The sequence below is a fragment of the Galeopterus variegatus genome, unplaced genomic scaffold (genome assembly GCF_000696425.1).
Source record: "Galeopterus variegatus unplaced genomic scaffold, G_variegatus-3.0.2 Scaffold106, whole genome shotgun sequence".
NCBI lineage: Eukaryota > Metazoa > Chordata > Mammalia > Dermoptera > Cynocephalidae > Galeopterus > Galeopterus variegatus.
The window spans coordinates 284,737-290,634 of record NW_007726217.1 but is presented as its reverse complement, the minus strand read 5'-3'; the positions used below and the strand labels follow the sequence as shown (position 1 = coordinate 290,634).

General features: G+C 44.0%; 1 pseudogene; it reads right to left on the bottom strand.

Annotated features, from left to right (window-relative positions):
• Positions 1-1,041: 1,041 nt before the first annotated feature.
• Positions 1,042-1,692, bottom strand: LOC103601266 (annotated as a pseudogene).
• Positions 1,693-5,898: the final 4,206 nt, after the last annotated feature.

Genomic DNA, 5,898 nt, shown 5'->3' with positions numbered 1-5,898 from the left:
ACCCCACAAGGGAGTCAAGCACAGGGGTAGGTCCCACAGGGCCCCACAAAGGCTTGCTGGTTGGCTGACTGCCAGGCTCTTGTGATGGCACCTCTCACCTGTCAGCTCTGTCTGAAACTCTGCCTGACCCTGCCCCAGCTTCAGGAATGTCTAAGCCTCTGCTCTCGTCTCTGGATTTCTGGGATTATGGGAGAGGAGAGTGCCAGGAGCTGGGGACCTAGCAGAAGAGCACATGGGGAGAGGAGGTAGCACAGACTGTGAGATCCCTCTGCCTGACTTTGCCTTTTGATTCAGTTCATGTGCCTTCATTCCTCCAGGAATTGTTCCTCAAAGCTACTTCTTTTCCTCCCTTGGCCAAGTTAATCACTTCCTCCTCTATTCTTGTTAATAGCTTTTCCCCCATGTCTGCCTCCCCACCAGGGTGTGAACTTTAAAGGACAAAATCTATCCATCCATCTATATGTCTCCACTGCCCAGCACTCAATAATACTCAATGACTTGAGGCCCCAGAGCAGAATTATATAAGTAGCGGTGAGGGCAGGAGAGAGAGAGGGAAATAACTTTTTGTGGCTGGGCCAGTGTTTGTAATCAGAACCTCCGTGATGGCACAGCTGTCCATTGTTGAAGGAGTTGCCAGGCAGGAATTAACTCTCTCTCTTGAAGGGAAATAACTTTTTGTGGCTGGGCCAGTGTTTGTAATCAGAACCTCCCTGATGGCACAGCTGTCCATTGTTGAAGGAGTTGCCAGGCAGGAATTAACTCTCTCTCTTGAAAAATGTGCAGATACAGACTAGATACTCCTTTTGGAATGCTGCAGCAGGGATTCAAGTACTATATAAGCCTCAGACCAAGGTGCCTTCCAACTCTGAAGTCTAAGATTGTGAGAGGATATGAGGCTGGTCCCAGAGAGGGACAGCATTCAGAAAGCTGCCTATCTGCCTTGTCCGTGGTCAAAGTTGCTCGGAGGACACTCAGAGTAATGTCACACTAACCTCAACTCCTATTCCTTCCTTGTATGTGCAAGCACACGTTCATAGCAATTTAAATCACGTAAAACTTACATAAACACCTGCTTGTATATACATGTTGCAATGAATGTGAATGTGTTTTTTTTTTTTGGTTGTCAAATGAGCTTTTACTGAAATATTTTCCTTTGTACTTCTTCACTAGCTGGCATTTCACTGTACCACTGTTGATATCATCTATGATGTCATGAAGGTGGCAGCCATCAATATTGCAGCCCACAGACTGGAAGTCCCCAGGATCTCTTCAATGATTCCAGAGAGGTCTCTGGCTAAAGACTGGTGTCACACCTGTTGGACAATGTTGACAATCTCATCAAAAGTGATATTTCCACTGTGTTTAATGTTTTCTGTTTCTTTCTGTCACTTTATGGTTCCTTGAACATTTTGATGATCAGGGCAGAGTCATAAGGTACCACCTCAATCTGGGACTGTCTGTTCTGAAAAATCAGTTTCACTGTTTCCTCAAACCCAAGTCACAGGTTGCCTTGACAATGTAATCATCAGCTTTTTTTGGAGACAGACTCAGCGGAGCCAGGGCAGATGTGGCACAAACTTCCCTACCAGTGCAGTTCAGGTATGCAACTTTGATCTCATTGGGGTCAAACTTGAGCGGCATGGTGAAGGCAGGTGGTGTTGGATGAATTCGGATGCAGGATGAATGAAGAAAGTTGCAGCTTTGCCTCTTCCAAGCCCAAAACCGAAGGGCCCAAATGTTTACCTCCATATGTTCTTCGTGGATAAACATGTTAATGTCTATGCTCATCACAAAATAAACACTCACTAGCCCAAATTTATACATACCCCCTCACCCTAATTAAAACTTCATCCACTAGGGCCGGCCTGTGGCTCGCTTGGGAGAGCGTGGTGCTGATAACACCAAGTCAAGGGTTAAGATCCCCTTACCGGTCATCTTTTTTAAAAACAAAAACAAAAACAAAACTTCATCCATTGCCCCCAGCCCAGTGAGCTAGGGAGCTCCTTCCTCTTGGAATTGGCCAGACAGCCCTGAGAGGGGAACAAAGGGGGAAGGCTTGGCCTGCCTGTGATGGATGGGATTAATCTACAAAGCCGGAGAAACTAATTAAATTCCTAATCATCCCCTAAGCTAGCCAGGCCAATGTAGCTGAGGGAGGGAGGGGCTCTGAGCCCCAGACCAATACCCTGGGGAGAGGGGGGCAGACTTGGGAAGAGAGGCACAGATAAAACCTTTTGTTTTATTTTATTTTTTATTATTATTATTTTTTAAAAAGATGTCTGGTAAGGAGATTTTAACCCTTGACTTGGTGTTGTCAGCACCACGCTCTCCCAAGTGAACTAACCGGCCATCCCTATAATAGGGATCTGAACTCGTGGCCTGGGTTTTATCAGCACCGCACTCTCCCAAGTGAGCCACGGGCTGGCCCCGATAAAACACTTTAGACCAGTGAGCAATGCCAGTAGGCAGGCAAGCAGACAGACAGACAGACATGCTTCTCCAGTGTCACAGTCTCTTTCTTTCTAATGGAAATGGAGCAGTTTTAGAAAGAAATCCACCCCATAACCTGCTAAAAGAGGATGAGAGGAGGGCCTGGGCTCTCTTCTACCCTCCCCTGAGCCCTTCCTGCCCCTCCATGGGATGTGTCCTGGGAGTGTATGGGGATGATGACAGAACTCACTGACTGCCTGGAACCTTGGCTCTCATCGGGCATAGGATCACCTTTCCTCTTGGAATCCCCACCAACTCCCAGTCACTACAGGCCCATTTTTTGGTGTGGGGCAGAATGGCAGGAGATGACTCCTCCACACAGGTCCCCCTGCTTCCCTCAGAAATTGGAACAGTAAAAAGTACGGAGAGTAGAATTGACAGAGCTAAATTCTGACCAAAATTGTCTTCCTCCTGAAACTAACTAAAATGAGATTAAAGGAATAAAAAACTGATAAAAAGGGCAAAAAGAATGGGAAGGGGAGAAAAGTACGGAGAGTAGAATTGACAGAGCTAAATTCTGACCAAAATTGTCTTCCTCCTGAAACTCAACTAAAATGAGATTAAAGGAATAAAAAACTGATAAAAAGGGCAAAAAGAATGGGAAGGGGATGTTAAAGGATGAAAGAGTTTGACACATTTTTGAAGACTGAAAACTTAGAGGAGGGGGAAACTGCTGTGTCCCTGCAGAAGTGGGATCTCCTTAAAGGAAGTCAATCTATTCTACAGAACTCCAGAAAGGCTTGGGATGCAGAAGCACCAGGAATCTCAGATGGTGGGTGGTGGCATAGGGATGAAAACACAAGAATTGGTAGAAACTCTAAATTTGGGACAGTTAGATCCTGCAATACTCTACCCAGCATTCTCCCAACTCCTTCATTTTGAGAAAATGAACAAGAGAGGATTCAGTTTTGGGGATATTTGGCACAATGGAGAGTAGGGGTGGTAAGCAGGGACGAAAAGAGATGAAAATAGGGAGTAAATACAGTGAAAGTCTACAAACAGAATGAAGAGATTTGCAGCCCTCTTCCCCTGTGTTGCTCCCAGATCACTGGACATAAGGCGAGAACTTGAAGAATTACTCTCTGGAGGACTGAATGACATGAGAGAAAAGATGGTGGGCCATTTGGAGACCCCCTCAATGAAAAACCCAGTGGAGGCTACCTTTCCATGTGCTTCACTAAAAAATGAATAGAACACCAAGGATCACAGACATTTGAAAAAATTTTTAAGGTGAAAGGGAGAAACCAAAACTAAGAATAAGGAAAAAGAAACCTGGAGTAAATAGGGACAATACAGAAAACAGACGAAAATGACTTAAAAACCCACCAACTTAAATTAATGTACCCAAAGAGTTAAGATAATTTATTACATTTATAAAACAAGAACCAATGCTATAAAAAATGGAACAATAAAAGAATAAGAAAGAGCTCTTGGAAATTAAAAATATAGTAGCTGGATACCAGACCCTTGCTGCACCAGGGCCCAGTCTAAGGCCCAGGGGGAAGCTCCCATACCCCAGCAGCCACCAGGGTGAGCCAAGACCCACGTGGCACCAGGGTTCAGTCTAAGGCCCCAGGGGGAAAGGGAAGAGCACAAAGCCCAGCAACCTCTGAGGTGAGCCGAGACCAGACCCTTGCAGCACAGGGGCCCAGTCTAAGGCCCGGAGGAACTGCACACAGCCCAGCAGCCGCTGAGGTGAGCCGAGACCAGACCCCTGTGGCACCAGGGCCCAGTCTAAGGCCCGGAGTTGGGGGTGGGGAGGGGAAGGGAATCTCACACAGCCCAGCTGGTGCCAAGGTGAGCTGAGACCTGCACAATATCAGGGGCTCAGTTTACTGCCACAGAAAGCTAGAACAGGAGCCAAGGTGGTGTAATATAGATACTGTCACACCTTCTGTCACCACAAGGACAGTTCACTACCATGTAGTGGCCAGGGCCACTCTATAGGCAACCTGCCACTCACTTGACTACACTGATATAAGAAGAGTCACCAGTAAAGCCTGCAAATAGAGAAGAAAGTCTTTATCCTCATAGCCAACCCCAGAGTAACGGTAGAAGCAAGTCCTCTACCAGATGATCAAACATCAATGAAAAAATACTAGAACCACAAACAAACAAGAAGATATAATACCTCCAAAGGAATACAGTAATGCTCAAATTCCAGACCCCACAGAACAAAGAATCCTTGAAATGTCTGAAAAAGAATTCCGAGCAATGATCTTAAGAAAGCTTGAAGAAATAAAAGAAGACTCAATTAGAGAACACAAGGAAACAAGAAAAAAATATCCAGAATATGAAGGAGGAAATTTACAAAGAGATTAATGCCTTAAAAAAGAATGTAGCAGAACTCCTGGAAATGAAAGATTCACTCGTTGAAATAAAAAACACAACAGAGAGCTTAAGCAGTAGGCTAGAGAAAGTGGAAGAAAGAATTTCAGATCTCGAAGATGGTCTTTTTGAAATAACCTAGGCAGAACAAAACAACAAAAAACAAACAAACAAAAAAGAACTAAAGATAATGAAGAAAATCTAAGAGAGATAGCAGACAACCTCAAGCAGTCTAACATCCAAATTGTGGGTATTCCAGAAGGGGAGGAGAAAGGAAAAGGTATTGAAAATCTATTCAAGGAAATAATAACAGAAAACTTCCCAGGGGTAGGGAGAGATGCAGACCTTCAGATCCAGGAAGCTCATAGGTCCCCAAACATTCAATCCAAAAAGATCCTCTCCAAGACACATTATAGTCAAATTTGCAAAGCTCAAAGACAAAGAGAGAATTCTAAAAGCAGCAAGAGTAAAGCATCAAGTCACCTATAAGGGAACCCCCATCAGACTAACAGCAGACTTCTCAACTGAAACCCTATATGCCAGAAGAAAGTGGAATGATATATTCAAAATACTAAAAGAAAAAAATTGCAAGCCAAGAATTCTTTACCCAGCAAGCCTCTCCTTCAGAAATGAGGGAGAAATAGTGTATTTCACAGACAAACAAAAATTGTGGGAGTTCACCACCACACGACCAGCCCTGCAAGAAATTCTCAAGAGAGTTCTGCATCTGGAATATGAATAATGAATGTCACTATCACAGATACACAAGAAAAAGCAAAACCTGCTATTAAAACAAAAATGCCAGTGAGAAAGAGCAAGAAGCTAAATCATGCCACCTCAAATATCTGACTAACATTGAAGAAGAGAAATAAAAGGGGAAGTAAGGATCAAAAGATATTTAAAACATCTAAACAAAAAGCAATTAAATGACAGGAATTACAATACCTTTTAATAACCACCCTAAATGTGAATGGATTAAACTCCCCATTCAAAAGGCATAGATTGACTGATTGGATTAAAAAGCTAGACCCAAGCATAGGCTGTCTTCAAGAGACCCATCTCACATATAGAGACACACAT